Below are 18,462 nucleotides of genomic sequence, written 5' to 3'. Positions count from 1 at the left end.
CGTTCCTGAAATTAACTATCAGGCAGTTCTTTAAAGCAAAAAGCAAAGCCCATAGCATGTAGTTGCAAGACTGAAGACAGCCTACTGAGAGCCAAGAGCTGCCTCTCCTTGAAACAGATAAAAAGGCTCTTTATCGGCAGCTGCACACGCCTGTGTATAATTAAAATACAGTATTAACCTCGGAACAAAGGTCAGATGAGAGACAAACTACTCTGGCCTAACCAAGTAGTCGCTGCTTATAAATTGTTAAACAGATATATTCTTAGAGGAATCATTCATAATACTAAATGTCTTGTTAGTGCACATAAAAAATCCAGCTAAGTTTTCTCTTAGCTTACAAATCCACTGAGATTTCCAGGTGTATCTGGAATCAAGGAGATCCTATAAATAGACTAGGCCAAACTCCACAGAAAACACCAAGACACATTTGATCCAGTCCAAAAGATACAGAAGTGCTTCACTGAGTCACAACCCATGACTCAACACGAGGATTCCCATGCAAGGTACAGGCTAGGAGCAGCTTCCAGAGATTCAGTCAGAAGTCAGAGTTCTGAGAACACTGAACTCCAACATGGCTCTACATGAAGGTGCCCCTCTTTTATGCCTGGACACTGACCACTCAAAACTGGTTGACTCAATTGTTGATCTAATTACATAAGAGGATTTCAATTATGATGAAAATTCATTACAAATTGCAGGTAATCACATCAAACAGAACTAAAGCTTTGGTGTATTTTTAAGCAAATAAGTTGCTACAATGAGATAAGTACATTATTTCCACCAGACAGATAATTGTTGTCTTGTTCAATTGCATTATGCGTGTGTATCCAGGTATAAAACATTCCAAAAGAAGAATCACAGCGAAGGGAAGCAGTCATTAGTGCGACATGGATGGAGTAAAATTATAGAAAATTTTTACTGATGCTTTTTATTACTCCGAGTGTGGAGGCACTTTTTTATTTTCTATTTGGTTTTGAAGGAAAGAAAGCATATTCTATATTTATATGTATGTATACATAGAAATACTATGTGGTCATTTAGCTAGCATGTTTACCTAAATGTCCCGTAAAGAAACACAGAGAGCCAGGCGGTGGTGGCGCACGCCTTTAATCCCAGCACTTGGGAGGCAGAGGCAGGAGGATCTCTGTGAGTTCGAGACCAGCATGGTCTACAAGAGCTAATTCCAGGACAGGCTTCAAAACCACAGAGAAACCCTGTCTCAAAAAACAAAAAAAGAAAGGAAGGAAGGAAGGAAGGAAGGAAGGAAGGAAGGAAGGAAGGAAGAAGAAAGAAAGAAAGAAAGAAAGAAAGAAAGAAAGAAAGAAAGAAAGAAAGAAAGAAAGAAAAGAAAGGAAACACAGAGCAAAAGTTATCTATTTTTAAATGCCCTGTACAGAAACACGCACCGAGCAAAATTAATTTATGGGTAAATTACTACACCAGAAACCCAGAAGTTTGGATAATGTGCAAAACTAAACTGAATAATTTTAAAGCACACCGCCTGGAAATCACATTTTTAGGTGCCCATCCTACACAGAGGACTTTTACCAGAAAGACATATATTGGTTGTGATTGCCACCTATCTAGTCCCTGAGAGAAGTCTTAGTCATTAATTGTCCTGAACTAAAGAGCTCCAATAAAAGATGAATCCCATCCCATCCCATCAGCAGCAGCGTCCTGGTACTTCAGGCGAATCATTTCAGATGGAAGTTGGCCACGCTGCACAATCGCAGAAGAAAAACGACAATGGAGAAAGGCTGAACAGTTCAGAAAAAAAAAAAAAAAAAAAAAAAAAAACATTGTCAAAAAAGTATGCAACCCACAGCATTGTTCTGGGGTCATGAAAAATCTGCTTCATAAAGACAATGCTGATTTTAACATTCATCATTAATTCATTCGAATTAAAGTTTACAACACTTTTTCCCAGCTGGTCAATAGTGTCAACAACATTGTGGTGGTTTGAATGATAATGGACCCCAAAGGCTCATATCTTTAAATGTTTGCTTCCCAGTTGGTGTAGCGGTTAGAGGGAAGATTAGAAGGTGTGACTTTGTTGGAGGACGTTTCAAAATCCCACCCTAGGTCCAGTCTCTCCTCCCTATCTGCCTGGATCTTTATAAATCTCAGCTACTGCTTCAGCACCATGCCTGTCTGCCTTCCATGAACACAACCATCATGGACTCGCCCCCTGAAGCAGCCAAACAAGCCCCCAATTAAATGCTTTCCTAATGAGTTGCCTTGGTCAGGGTGTCTCTTTACAATAGAACAGTGACTAAGACAAACACTATCAACACACATGTTAAAAACTCTGAAAAAAGCAGATGTTATATTTTCCCAAAACAGTTTTTAAATCCACCATATTTCATATTATACCATTAGAAAAACAAATTGTCAAAGGGTATCGACTATAATGTAAGCATCACTTACAGGTCAAACAACCAACTGCTGTTGATCAAGGGTTACCCAGAAAATGTGCTCTTCCGGGGAGAAAGCTAGTACGTCAGTTAAACTGAGTGTCACGGACCTTGATGGTACCAACACAGATCGCTAAACATGGAAAGCAGAGAGAGAGGTCTGGGTGAGACATGTAGAAACCCTCCACACCTCCCCCTCTTTCCTATCATACAATGACCCCATGAGGCTTTAGCAGCTGAAGACATGTAATAATACCCATAAAAACCCAATTGCTGACAGTGTTAACATTTACAGAGACGTTTCCTGGTTTTCATACTTGTAGGAATTTAAACTTCAAGCCAAAATGCTTCTATATGTGATGATAGGGAAGTTTTGACTTATTCAAAAATATTCTGATGAACTTTGAATAATTAAAGCATTTTTAAAGCTGAGAAGGGTGGTTTACTATAAACGTTTATGTATTTTCTGAATTTACTAAATAAAAGGTCATTATTGCAGCTTATATATATTCTCCTAAAAGAAAATTACCTTAGCCTCTTTGAAGGCTAAGAAAAAAAACTTCTATTTAAAGAAAGAAATTTATTTCTAAAAACAAATAAAATGTTCTATGAATTAAAACCTCAAGTTTCCGTCTCACTGTAAATGTTGGGGTGAGGAAATCCTAGTTCCTGCCTGAGTTATCGCTACCCAGACTTTACCAAGAGAATAAGAAGGGGAAACACGGAGAGCCCTGGGTATGGAAGGCCGGGAAAGCAGTTGTGCCTCTCCTCCAGCTCTGCAAGACCCGCGTGTTCCTCCAGGAGGCTGGCACACTGGTGTCCGAGATGGCGAGTGCTACTGCTTCGCCCCGTGATTCCCACAGAAAATTCAGGTAAATCACAGACTCGGATGTCTCCCTTTCTGCTACATAGACATATCGACAACGTGTACAATGCAACAGGGAAAACTCTATAGAAATCAAAGCGTTGTAAAAGCAAAGAGAAAAAAGGGTATGGAAGGCAGGCTTTGCCGACAATCCGTGCAGGGTTTCCTAGAGAATTAAAGCTTGCATTTGAAATACTGGCACATTTCTAGATGAAGAACAATTGAGTTCTAATGTGAATATGGCATTATAAAACACAAATCAATATTTCTTTTATCGTTGAAGAATAAAACACCTCAGACTTTGCTAAATCTTGTGACTTATAACTCAATGAGAAAATATGGAACCCACTTAATTTAGCTAAATAATTCATTCCCCAGGAAAGGAGTGGGGAGTTGGTAGGATTGGAAACAGTACACACTTCCTGAATTTAACTGATACAAGTCATAAATGGTACTGAAGATTTCCCATCTATAAAAGTTATCAGCTTGTTATTCCAATGCCTACCTGATTACATATGAAAAACAACTCTTTTCTTATCTATAAGGAGCTATAAATGATCATTGCTTTTCAATTTGTTGTTACAGTCTACTGACTGCTTATCCAACATGGTGTTCAGAGACGTGGTCAATATTCATGTCCCCCAAAAAAAATCATCATTCATATGATCTCTAGTAACAAAACTATGAGACTGTGAGCCAGGAATGATGCCACATGCCTGTAATCTCTACACTTGGGAGGATGAGGCAGGAGGATCAGAGATTCAAGGCCATTCAAAGCATACACTCTGGCATGCCGTGTGATAGTCTAGTTTACTCTATTGCTCAATTGGAACATAATAAATTCATTTCATGTCCCATAAGTAGTTTATGGCATGTAATTTATAAAACACTGGACAAGTTCACTGAAATAAACCATGATGTTACAGCCTGGAAGGCCTATCCACGGCCAGTGCTCCTTTATTTTTGCCTTCCCTTCCTCTTCGCATTAGAAACTCACCAGCTTCCTTATCAAAGGGGTATAAAAATTGTTTCCTAGGATGCATGTTACTGCTAAATTTTACAATAAAAGTCTGTTAAAGGCATCCTGCAATGAGAAAGTATCTATTGACGAACTTTTATTTGCCCGCCTCCAAGGCCGTTTGCATCTTTCTCAGTCATCATGAAGAGCAAGGCAGAAGGGTATTAAACTCTGACAACGCGTGACATAAGTTCAGATTTTAGTTAAGTGAAAGACACTTCAAACAAGTTGCAATTCTTCCTTTCAAAACATTGCTCCTTGAAAAAAAAAAATGGCTTCCAAAACAGCCAGTAGTGGCGGTGCACACTGGAAGGCTATAACGAAGAGGCAGCCGTGGGAGAGTCACCTGTTAGAGGTTGGCCGGAACTACAGATTTTCAGGGCTGGAGATACAGCTCAGGGGTTGAGCACTGACCACTCTTCAATAGGAACCAGCACGCATGTGGTAAGTAAGAACCATCGGTAACAGGTAACTGTAACCAGTCCCAGGGGACCTGACACTCTCTCCTGGTATCTACAGGCACTGAACACACATGGTGCAAGACACACACACAGTACACAAACAAAACACCCATAAACATGGGATATAAAGAAATGAATAAATAAAGAAATAAACAAACTGGTATGTATTTTCACTTTTGATAGTCTTAATTTCCTACCTTCTGCTGTCATATACCCACCGCATCTTCAGGGCTATGTAGAAATACTGGTCAGGATAAGCTAAGCAATTCTCTCTGATCATAACTGTTTTCTTTGGTGATCCATCACAAACTGGTGAAGGTCTTGCTCACTTCTTCCCATCACAGCTGCACCACTACCTAAAATACTGCCCCGCAAATGTAATACAGTCTTTGCACAGAACGCGTATGGCATCATGAACACCTATCGGCAGTTCCTAAAAGCTTAAATCTGAACTTCAAACTTGATTAAAAAAAAAAAAGTTTCTTGTGTATGTGTGGTACTCAAATGTTTAAATGACCTCACTTCAAAACATGATAGGTAAAGCCACAAAGCTTCAAATGCTAAAAGCACATCCACTCACAAAGTTTAAAGAGACACAGGTGTCAAAACTTTAGAGCCATTGCGGTCCTGCCGTGGGACCATGCAATACATTTTATAACCTTGGCAAGACCTATTTTTGTTTTTCATTTTTTAACCTGTAGTTCTAGAAGAGCGGCAGCGTCCTCTTCTGTCCATCACGTGCTGCCGTGAGGGATCACATGAGACAAAGAAGGAGACTCACGGAGGGTTCTCTGGGGCAGTCTGAAGTCGCTCCTTCAGGAATCTCGCAACAGTGTAAACACAGTTTAACCATGCTATGTGGGTGATAAAACTCACGAGAAAAAAATCTCCAAGCTTTTATTGCATAATTCCTCCCAGTGTTTACCAGGTCTGCAGTGATGATTTGATAAGTGCGTTTAACTTGTCAGGCAGCGCTCCTTCATCCACACCGGTCGTAAATGACAGGCCTACAATTTAGTTCCTTCCCTGTCTCAATCAGAGTCATGGTAGAAACGCTACTGCGATATTTTCCCTATGAGCCTTCTGGGGGGGGGGGGTTGTTTTCCTTGTGTTTTGTTTGAGTTTACTTTTTGCCCACTGTAAAAATCACAAGAGTTCTGTGTGGGGGAGGAGAGAGCTACCAATGGAGGCTGGAGATGAAATGGACAGAAGATGAAATCTTAACACACCCTAAACTCAGTGATTACTTAGTGAGCCCTGCTACACAGCCCACTAGATACCGGGAAGCAGGATGGAATGGCAGTCTGCACCTGAGCTGCTGATTCAGGCTCAGGCTCTTCGGGGGACATAGGAACTTAAGAACAAGCCTGAGTCCACGTAAGCCTGGGAAGCATTGACTATGTATAGGAAGCAGCATGTTGCTGAGAAAGCTGGAAATGTGACTTGTCCAACTCCCCGGACACGAAGTCATATACTGTCAGCACTGGTAATTACGGTAGCCCTAAGAAGAAGAACGATACCAAACTCACAGCACTGAACATAAACACGAATGGAGGAGACAAGACTGCATGAGAGCCACTGGGGACAGGAGCAGAGTTGGGCGCCCTTGTTCTGCCACAGTGGCTAAGATAACATCTATGGCGTTCGAAGAAAGTAAAAGTTCCTTGAGTCTTCTACTGTGAGTATAAAAGGACCAAGTCATCTCTCTAGGAAAGAGATGTCTGGATTATTAATAACTCTAAAAAAACCAAAAGCTTTTATGCTCAATGTGTTACTATTTTATTCGTTCCTTAATCAGATCCTATGAGGTAAGGAAATCAGTTCCTACACATATCATTTCCATGTTAAAGATGAGGAAATCTTAATTCAGAAAAGTTGAATGAGCTTATGCACATGAATGGCAAGGCCTGGAACGTGAAGTCCTTAAGCAAGTCTGCTGAGCTACCCAGGGTACCACTCCTCGGCCTACTTCATCCAGACGGACTTTCCCCTCTTTTGTTTCCACTCCAAGTTTAAAAAAAAAAAATGCGGCTGTGAATAATCAGAATTGTGGTTTGGGTAAATCCCAAAAGTAATGCTGTTTCCTCAAAATCTAATTATAACCAGAGTGCCCTTCTTGCCACCACTCAGGTGCCAGTGGTCAGCGCTCCAGGCCTCCTGTTCTGTGCTGGCATCTACAGAAACATTTGGTTCAGAAGGAACAAGGCACTTTGCAAAAGCTGAACACATATCATTTGTACCAGTTCTGTGATTCCTTATGCAGAAAACGCACGCCAAGAGTCACTGAATTTTTAATTTACCCGAGAGTCACAGTCGCTCTACTGACTTTGAATTATTCATTTGTAAATTAATGTACAGTTCTAATTGAGAAATCAGACTAACACTGGGGAAAACAGACCATGGATGAAAGTCAATAACATAGGAAAATGAGTGAGTCTAGATAAGGAGAAAGGCTTTCAAGGCCATGAAGATGTGGTCTCACACATCCTTGGAACAACTACCATCACAGGTAAATGTGTCCCCTTCCAAAACAGGACTTGAGTGTGGTTTTCAAAGCTCATTTGACAAGTCCATCTCCATAAGAAAGGGGTGTGTTATTTCCCAGATATAAGGATTATTTTTTGACTCTATGCTACTCTTTTGTGCTTTCTTGGTGCTGACTTTACCAGTGGTCTTCAGAAATGGTGACAATGATGATCATTATGGGGATTAACAAGAGTCAAATGGCATCAGGATGACAGAGATGGAAGACCTGCTTCAGATTCTGCGTCCCACCCCTAACGACCCACTCACCCCCCCGCCACCCCTATTTCTCCAACAGGCTTTCCTGCATAGTTCAAGCTGAAAAGCCACCAACTTCCCCAATGCCATTCAAATAAACCATACGCCTTTCCCATGGCTGACTAATGTCCACATTTTCACCACAAAATGACTCACCCTGAAAGTCTTTCATGGAGAGGTAGTTTGATTTCCTTTGATTTTCATAGGACACTTTTCTCAGATTCCCACTCATTGATCCCCTAATAAGGCTGGAAGATCAGATCTTGGGTAGTATCTGTAGCACTAGACCAACAGCACACGCAAGACACTCTGGTGTCTTTTACAGACGCAGGCATGGCACTAGCTTCACGACAGTGGAAACTATAAAACTGAAAGAGAAAAGTTGTGACTCTAAAAATACTACAAAAATGCTGTATTACGTGATTTAATATATTCGACACACCAGAGAGCTATTATAAAGTCCTCCTTATTCAATACCCTAAAGCACTTTAATGAAGATTATAGATCCTACTCACAGAGCAATCAGGGACAAGAGAGCAATACGAATCCCAGAAACTTACCCGGTTTCAGCGAAACATCACGACAATAAAGAATTGTAACTTCTATATCTGCAAGATGATAATTTTATTTTGCCAGTATTTTTTTTTCTTTTTTTACCTGAGCTGAGGACCAAACCCAGGGGTTTGTCCTTTTTGGCAAACACTCTACCACCAAGTTAAATCCGCAACCCCTGCCTGGTTACTATAGTAAGTCTTTTAATGCCTAATCTTTATTAGCATGGTAGACATAAGGAGAGGTTAGAGAAGGAAACTGCCACTCAACAGTCAAGATGCCTCCCGGTTTCTATTGATGGAGGTGGGTCTTGTATTAATCTGTTGCTTTCATTGGTTAATTAATAAAGAAACTGCCTAGGCCCACTTGATAGACCAACCCTTAGGTGGGTGGAGTAAACAGAACTGAATGCTGGGAGAAAGAAGCCGAATCAGGGAGTCGCCATGATTCTCCCGCCGGACACAGAGGCAGGTTAAGATCCTCCCTGGTAAGCCACCAGCTTGTGATGCTACACAGAATATTAGAAATGGGTTAGGTCAATATGTAAGAGCTAGCCAATAAGAGGCTGGAACTAATGGGCTAGGCAGTGTTCAAAAGAATACAGTTTCCGTGTAATTATTTCGGGGCATAAGCTAGCCATGTGGGCGGCTGGGTGCTGGGGACGCAGCCCCGCCGCTCTTATTACAACATTCTATTATTTGTTTTTTTTTTTTTTTTTTTTTTTTTTTTTCAGTATCTTAGCCCACCAACTGTTAAAATGACAAGAACAGTGAAGAGCTCTGCGGAGCCCCTATGCTCGCATTACCGCTCCACCACCAGCCTTAGGATTCCTATGCTGTGGAAAAGAGCAAGGAAGCCAGAAAAAAATGGAAGCCAAGAAAGACCTCAAGGATTTGAGATGGAACCAGGCTCAGAAAAACAAGCAACAGAAGTTGAGAGATTTGTTTACGTTTGTCTCTTTCAAGCTGTTGTAATTACTAAATGTGTATAATCTTAGGCTCAGGTAGGGACATTCAGAATTGAGAGATTGGCCCGTTACTTATTTGAATATTTAAGAGTCTTTTTTTTTTCCAGTGAGTTATGCATTCTTTGACTGGCAGCCTTGGGCTTGGGAAGAATTAAACAAAGACCCATTGGCTTCTGGGTCCGTGTCGTTCACCCCTGCTGATGTCATCTGAATTTGTCAGTTTCCTTCCTTCCATCCCTCTCTTGTCTGTCTTCCAATCAGTCACATTCCCTGGCTATTCATCATGAACATTTTAGATAAACCGTCTCCATTTTTATTCCCCACACTGCAGTCTGTTCCGAATGCTTGCAGGATGGAAAGCTGGCATCCAGTGAATGCAGACCTCACAGTCAATAGTCCCGGTGTTTTAAATCTATCAGACCACCAGTTGTTAAGCAGAGTATATATGGTGGCGCACGCCTTTAATCCCAGCACTCGGGAGGGAGAGGCAGGCGGATCTCTGTGAGTTCGAGACCAGCCTGGTCTACAGAGCTAGTTCCAGGACAGGCTCCAAAGCCACAGGGAAACCCTGTCTCGAAAAACCAAAAAAAAAAAAAAAAGAAAAAAACAGAATTCTCAAATTCTTATGGCTCCAGGCCAACAAGCTGTGTCAAAAGAAAACTGGCATCCAGATTTGAGACCATAATCCCCACTTCCAGCCTCAAATCACCAGCAGCCCCAATGTCAAACCTCTGTAGATCTTCTCCTAATAGATGCCTGTTCAGATCTTATATATCCATCAAGGGCAGTTTGAAGGTTTCCTTCTCCAAATTCCCATTTGACCCAGGAATGCCCTCATTCCCCTAGGAGTTTTCAAATGGTTTTACTCATCAGCCCTGTATGATTGCTCTCCTCGTCAGCTGGAGTACAAGCGTTCTATGTGCAATGCTATTGCTACAGAAGACCCTTCTATTGAACTTCTTAAAAAAGACCTGCTTTGTGCCCATGTGACGAGGAACAGGCTGATCACTGACAGGTTGATAGGAACTGGTAAGACTAAACACAGCCTAGAAAGGTCTATGTTCTGTGTTTGTGCTTCATGCGCTCCTTTCATTTAACTGAACTGGCACTGACTCACGTCTCTCCACCACACTTTACAGTTTACACACTGAGCACAGCCTGCGGTTACCGGTACAATGCAGGAGCCCCAAACCTGAAAGCGATTCGTGCTCTAGACTCAGAGAAAAGGAAACATACAGGGAATAGCGCCTACAGCTCGGAATGCTCTCTATCACCTTCCTGTCACCTTCTGTATGGCGATGGGGTGGACAGCATGACGACTTTATTAAAGGCAGTGCATTGAGCAAGCTACGGTAAACCTGGCCCCGTGTCCGGCACATACCAGAAGGCATGAAATAAAACTTGGGTGAATGAGCGGATAAACAAAACAGCAACGTCTAAACAGAACTGAAAGGTAGCACAACTTTGAAAATTATTTCTGGTCTGGGGCTGATGAATAATGGCCCTCATTCCTACCCAAAGATATCTCCAACTCATTTCTAGAACCATAAGTACTGTTCCAAATGAAAAAAGAAAACAGGGGGGCAGGGGAATGATTTCACATAGGTGATTTAAGACCTTGAAAAGAAAGATGTATCCTTGTAAGGCAGAGGGAGAACTGACACCCAGAGGAGAAAGCTGGAGTACAACAGTCAGAAACTAAGGAACCCAGCAGCCAGCAGAAGGCAGAAGAGACAAGGCAGGTGCTCGTCCAGCCCCTCAGGTGTGGAGTCCTGCTGACACCTTCACCCTATCCTAGTGAAACTCATTTTGATCACCAGGAAACAATACATTTCTCTAATTCTAATCTAAATTAAGTGTGAATTTGGCACAGCAGCCCCCAGGAAATGAATAAAAGTAGGAGAGAAACTGGTCTTCAAACAGCCAAAGTAACTCAAGCAATACCCTAGGGCCCACAGGAACAAAGTCGGCTTCTCTGAGGGGCTGCCCTGCTGCTCTGGTTCCAACTCTTCTGCACTGCTGCTGCAACACACTTAGGAGCCACAAAGCTTTGCAGTTCTTAGATCTAAACATAGAAATAGAAACAACCTCATCTAAACAACAAGTTGGAAACTGCTAGTGATATCTGATAAAAAAAAGGGGGGGGGGCTAAAGTTTCCAATACATGGATGGATGGATGGTTCAGAAAGACATTAGGATGGATTTTTCGATTAAGCCATGTATAATCAACATCCCACAGCCAGTGTCCAAAGAGTTGGTGCTGTGGATAAGGGCTGCTCATGAAGAATGCAGAAAGCATAAAAGTGCGATGAAAAGGAGAAGCAAGGCACTTGTAACCACTCACAACCAGGCATGAGACAGAGCGGACATAAACACAAAAGAGGGGAGGACTCGCTACGCTTGCTCAAAGGTGGGAAGGTCTTGACAAAGCGGAAGACTGAGTCAGGACCAGGAAACTGAGCCCAGGTACCAATCTCCTCTGCACCGAATTTTCCCTGACTTTCCCTCTATATGCTATGAATATGTTTTATTACCAATGGTTATTGAAGAAGCTGTTTTGACCAATGGTATAGCAGAGCAAAGTCAGGCAGAAAATCAGAACAGAGATATAGAGAAAGAGTAGGCAGAGTCAAGGAGATGCCATGTATCTGCCAAAGGAAAGGGTCGCCAGAACCTTACCTGTTAAACCTCAGCCTCATGGCAATATACAAAATAATAAAAGTAGGGTTATTTTAAGATATAAGGGCTAGTTAGTAAGAAGCCTGAGCTTTAGACTATATGAATAATCTTAGATGTATATATTGCATAGTCTTTAATTAATAGTTAAGTAGACAAGAAAAAAAAAACATACCCAAAGCAAAGAAAAAAAATTTTTTTAGGCCCAATGATCATAGACACTTCTCCACTGAGGGGTGGAGAGTGGAAGACAAAGCTGTCAGGAATATAAGGGCAGCTGAGGCAGAAAATGCCAAATCCTTTTCACCCCTCTTTTTGCTGGAGAACACACAATCACAACAGGATGTAGGCATTTCCTTAATGATCTTGCAGTTATACCAAGCAAAATAAACAATCCAGCCTTAACATGTCACTACTCCCTTAAGACGTCAGTTTTCCTTTGTAGTTTAAGAATTAGTCACTCATTTAGATTGGGGCAAGTCCCTGTGGATTCAGCGAGTTCGTGGATCAACTAATGGGTTGTGGCATTATTGTGAGCAGACACTGCTCCGCAGGGGGCTGGACCATTGCATCATTTGGCTTGTGATAAACAAAGCCTACCCAAGAGGCTCCCCACAGTTCTGAGAGACATGCCCTGCTCCTGGGCCTCATCTGTAGACGCCACCATCCTCGGAAAAATGGACAGACAGGAAAGGACCCAAACTTGATTAGCTGAAGCCCATGCTAAGAGGTCACTTCCCCATCTGCCAAAAAGCAAAAAGCACACTTTTATTGGAGATGCACAGAACGTGTAAGAGCCCATTAGTCTCCGTGAAGACGGCAATCATTTCCGAACAAGCTCACCATTTTAAAAAATAAAATCAAACTTTTATATATGTTGAAAACTTGTCAGTTTTAAACTTTTTGCTGTTTACTACTTGTCTTCAAGAGGTAGCTCAAGTAATAAACGTCTTGCAAGAATGAGGGCCCATGTTCGATCCCAAGAACACATAGCGGAAAAACAAAACGCCAGGCAGCGTAGCATGTGCTTGTAATCTCAGTGCTGGGTGGCAGAGCAAAGAGACCGCAAGTGTTCATTGCACAAACAGCCAGCCTAAGCTAAACATTAAGTTCCTGATCAATGAGAGACTTTAGTACTTAAGTATCTCAAGAAAAAAAAATAGCTGGATAGCACCTGAGTAATAGCATCCGAGGTTGTCCTCTGGTATCCATAGACATACATGTGCGCCCACGCGCGTGCACACACACACACACACACATATACCACAATCATACTTACTAATAAAATTATATTAATTTTTAAAGTTTGGATTATTAGGTCAAATTCAAAACTAATATAAAATAATACCCTTTGGACAAGGAAAGTTCCACAAGGTCCTACTAAATAAAGACTTGCAGGTGCTCACTGGTTACTGAGACGGATACAGAACCAGTTTCTTTCCAGGTTTCCTCCTCTCACACAAGTTTTCCATTCCCGCGTGGTGAGCTGTGGACACACGGACACGGGAGCAAATCTAACCGAACTCGTAAGTTGTCTATGCTTGTATGTACACACACACACACACACACACACACACACACGTAGCAATAATGATTTAAGGAAAGGGTGGGACTCTGGGATGGAAAGGACAGGACGTGGGAGGAACTGGGAGGGGCAAGGGCCAAGTTGAGCAATAGAAGATGATGCTACCTTAGGGCACAGAGTCAGGAGCAGAAGGCCATAGAGCAGAGTCAGCTGAGGTCTCACTAGGTCCACTTTCACGCAAAGAGTTCCAGGTTCTTATTCAAACCTGGCCCATTGGTCAGACATTTGTCCCCTTAGGGGATTTTCCCAAGTAGGAATTTTAATCTTCCTGCCATTACAACAGCCAATCAGATTCCTGCTTTCACTTAGATGACCCAATCAGAGAAGAAGAAGGGAGGTGTGTGTGGAGTGTTACTCTTGCTCCGAATAAGCCTTGCCTGTGTTTTGGACTCCAAATCTCTACAGCATCTTCTTCAGGGAAGAAACCAGCACCTTTAACAGGTCCCTAGGCTGAACATTGCCGATAGGCATTCATATACGAAGGTCTCAGAAAATCAAATTAAAATGGGAGGATTTCCAGCAGGTCCTCCATGGACAGCTGTAGGGTGGGCCAACCCAAGTCCCACCTGTGGGTCTGGATGGGAGTTAAGCTGGGCAGTGCAGGGACTAGCTCTCCAGTGAGGCTTGGGTCCGGTTCTCTAGCTGCAGTATCCAGCGAGAGGAAGGGCCAGCAAAGGGTGGGTTGGCTCAATATGGCCCTCTAATTTCATCACGCATGGTTCCTATGGCCCCTGTGGTGACACAGGCCACAGTCATCCACACGGACAACAGCTGCAGTTGGACCATGGACTTGGGCATGGTTCTCAGCAGCAGCTCGGGCCTGGACACCAACAAGGCCACAGGTTATGGTCCCAACTCTGGGCTTCTGTGGAAGAGACTGGTCCTATAGAACAATACCCACGGGATCTCCATGACTTGGGGTGGCCATAGGTACCCCAGAGGAGCTCTGGTGAGGACCATGATGATGGTGTACCAGAAAGCAGAGGCCTTAGGCCAGATCAACGACTCCCTGCAATGAGCATTTGCTAGTAAAGCTGACTGGATGAGGGGGTACTGTGTGACACACGGTTCCCAGTGCCACCAGGACTAAAGAAGAGGTGTCAGTGAGACAAGAAAGATGGAGACGCAGAGAGCTTCTTTTATTTTGGTTTGGTTTGTTCTTTTGTTTGTTTGTTTACTTGCTTTTGCTTGCTTGCTTTGTTTTGGTTTGATTTTTTTTAATTTTCATTTTGGGGGAGTGCTGCAGGGCCAAGGGAGGATAGGGACGACTGGGAAGTGTACAGAATTGGGGTACATGATGTGAAATTCCCGAAGAATCAATAAAGAAATTGAGCTAACTGAAAAAAAGGAAGCAATTGAACATTCTATTACCGTTTCCACTCAAGCATGTATTGGGGAATGCAGTAGCACCAAATTACTAAAGGGAAAAGGGTGGGGTCCGCTTTTATCACTGCACTGGATAAGTAGATCTGAGGACCTTTCCACATTAATGGAAGTCACTATGAAGACACAAGTTTTACAAATAATGGCTACTGTACTGAAGAGCTTACTGCTAAAGACACAGACAAGCCGCCTCAGAAGACAGACAACATTACAGTGGGTAGCAGTAAACTGAGGGAAAATGATTACTATGAGCTGTCATTCAAAAACCATACCTCATAAAGCAAGCAAGCAAGTAAGATGGAAGGGCATGGCTGCTGACGGACACAAAGCAGAAGGCCCTCCGATGGCTGCCTCCATTCTCCCCAAGAACCAGCATCACCATCAGTCAGAAGCCACCGGAAAGGCCCTTCAGTCTTCAATTCGTTAGCTCCTTCTGTATGCTTGGCAGTGTGTTGTTCAACTGAAGGCAAACCATGGAAAACAATGACTGAGTCCCTTCACAGCCCTCACCCAGAGAGAAACAGGCCTTAAGAGAAAGGTCCCTGCCCTCAGAACACTTAGTCTGGTTGGTAAGCCAACCTACAGCACCAGAGAAGAAATGTCAGAGATGACAGTAGCTTCAGATCTCCATGAGCTGAGTCACAGAAGTCTGAGCTGGGTCAGGAAGGCTGAGAGAGCAGGGCACCCATCAGTGACAAACACGCATACACAGGTCCCCTCAGGGGAGCCAGACATGGGGAAGGGAGGTACACAGAACCGCTGGCCACCAGAGCAGGCTTCACTGAGGAGAAGAGGAAGGTGGGCATTTACAGGGTACAAGGTCCCTATGTACCTCAGGGAGAAGTGACACACAGGCTGGCATTCCTTTACAGGGCAGAGGCTGGATGAGGTTAGAACGAAGGAGGGGTAATCTTAGCAGAAAGTTGCTGCCGTGTAGGCCAGAGAAAGGCTTCCTCTTCAGAGAACCCAGGGCACTGCAGTGCGCACCAGTGACCTTCCCACAATTCCATTTCCTCAGCTTTCTTTCCCCCTCATTTCCTTCATTTTTAAAATTTTATGATATCCCTCTAATCTAATTTAGATTAAGAAAGAATAAGAGAAGATTAAAGTAAGATAAGAAGGCAAATTATTAGCTTCCCCACCAGAAAGGAAAAGGTGCCCTAGGGTGCCACAGCCTTTGAAATTTGTGGACTTAACAGCATAGCCACTCAACACAAGCCATGGTATCCATTACTGCTCCTCCATCTACGGCGGTTTTCTGGTTTTTCTAGTAGGTCCTTTGGTTGCTATAGAATGTGTCACCCTTTTAAAGTACTTTTCTCAATTTACTTTTTAACTTCAAGCATAAAACCAAAATATAACACATGCAATCTTTCTTTGCTGAAAAATAATAATGATAATTTAAGCATTTAGCACAGGTATACATGGAGTCAAAAAAAATCACAAAAAAACCTCAAAAGCGTTCAAAGTTATAATAAGCTTTCTGAAAATAGTTTTTTAAATATTTTGAATAACAATGTTTCCAAATTAGATATATAGTAAGAAGAGGCAGGTCTTTTAGAAGAAAAACCAACTGGTTATCACTTATTTCAAACACCCGCACACCCTGAGTGAAAATAAACCAACATTCATGCCCATGAATGTACTGGACAAATGTCTGGAATCTAAAGGGGAAGGCAAAGCCATTGCTTGGATATTGTTCTTCTTATCAGACACAGATTATAAGAAGAAATTCAGAGCAGTTTCCAGAGGCATTCCAACACTAATATCAAGAGGGGGTGCTCTGATTTATCAGACACAGATTCTAAGAAAAAATTGAGAGCAGTTTCCAGTGGAATTCCAACACTAATATCAAGAGGGGGTGCTCTGATTTATCAGACACAGATTCTAAGAAAAAATTGAGAGCAGTTTCCAGTGGAATTCCAACACTAATATCAAGAGGGGGTGCTCTGATTTATCAGACACAGATTCTAGGAAGAACTTTGGAGCAGTTTCCAGAGGAACCCCAACACTAATATCAAGAGGAGGTGCTCTCAAAGCTAATCAGGAAATGTTAATTATGCAAGGATCACCGAGAAGCAGCCATCTATCTTAAGAGGAAAAAAAAACCACAGAGCGATCCTGAAAACAACTTGAAACAATTTCATAGTTTCTCCATTTCCTGGAACTTGATGGGAGACTTTAAAGGGAAATACACGAAGCTTTTATCCATGAGGCTCCCTCCTGAATATTAAAGTAACTCCAAAGCAAATTGAATCAGTGTCTAAGTGTAAGTACACATTATAACATTTAAAGATCATCATTTTCATGGGCAGCACAACAACAATCAAATCCATAACATTTCCTCACCAAGTGGGAACTCAAATATCGTTGATATACACAGAAAATACAGAAAGGACCAAGGGAATGAGGAAAGGGGGGCGTAAAGTTTAATGACAAATGAACGCTGGGGCCTGGCACAGTGCATGTGCCTGCAAAGCCTGTGTGCAGGACACAGAGGAAGCTCTCTATTGCAAATTCAAGGCCAGCCAGGTCTGTAGGGCAAGGTCCAAGAAAGCCAGGGCTACGCCCGACTCCCAGAAAACAACAACAAAAAAAAAACAAAAACAAACAAACAAAAAAAAAACAAATGGAGGATTGAACAAGCACATGTATTTTGCTCTTAATAGAAAACGTGCTTTCTCCGAGTTGACTATGTTACAAACAATTTATTAATAAATGAAGACATGGTAAACCATAAATGGGAAAGACTGCTATTCACTATTCACACACACAAACAACAAATTTTATATATATATATATATATATATATATATATATATATATATATATATACACACACACACACATACATATATAACATGATACAAGACACACATATATACGTATATAAATTAAGTATACAGCAAAAAAAAAGCATTGGGGGCTATTAGCAAAAGTGTGGGCTACCTTACAGCCCTCTGTACTACCTTAAAATTACTAGTCTGTTATATAGTGGGGGATGGAAAGGAAGAAGACAGGACGAATGTTTTGGGTCTCTTGAAGGCGAACGCTGGGCAATACAGAAGGGTGGAAACATGGCATTAATGCTCCACAGAACGCTGCTAACGAAGGCTGAATATTTCACATCAGTACCTAAGTTTAACTTGTGAAGCTTCAGAGAATACCGAGTCAAGCACTGCATTAGAATTGCGTTCATGAAAAATCAACATAAAGTTTGGAGCACTGTGTATTTGGCCTGGAATTTTAACCTAGCATTCTAAGCTATGAAGGTGTATAAAACGTGACTGCAATATGCCATAAAGATCAGACAGGAAATTCAAAGTTCTTCTTCCTCAAAATACATGTGATTACAACTTCAAGTTGGTTTCTAGGATATTCACATATGGATCAAATACATAAGAAATGTACATCAGACACCCAATGTCTGCTTACTGGAGAGTTCCCACTAATAACAAACTTTCTCTTGGCTACATTAGACATTATCTAGTTAATATGACTCATGGGCAACCATTAACGTGTAATAAGTGATTTTTCCTGACTTTAGCATGTCCGTGCCCCTTTGAAAGAATCTTCCTTAACTCTTCAGTTGTTGGTTTAATCAATAACATGTCATCTCACCACAGTATGTATTTGTAATACCTTATTCCCACTCAGAAGCAACACACATGTTCAAGACGAATCTAGGAGAGATGAGCTGGTTTGTTACCACACCCATTCTCTTCTTAGAAGGGTACAGCTACCCCATTCATATCTCAGC

The sequence above is a fragment of the Chionomys nivalis genome, chromosome 10 (assembly GCF_950005125.1).
Source record: "Chionomys nivalis chromosome 10, mChiNiv1.1, whole genome shotgun sequence".
NCBI lineage: Eukaryota > Metazoa > Chordata > Mammalia > Rodentia > Cricetidae > Chionomys > Chionomys nivalis.
Note: the sequence above shows the minus strand (reverse complement) of the source record.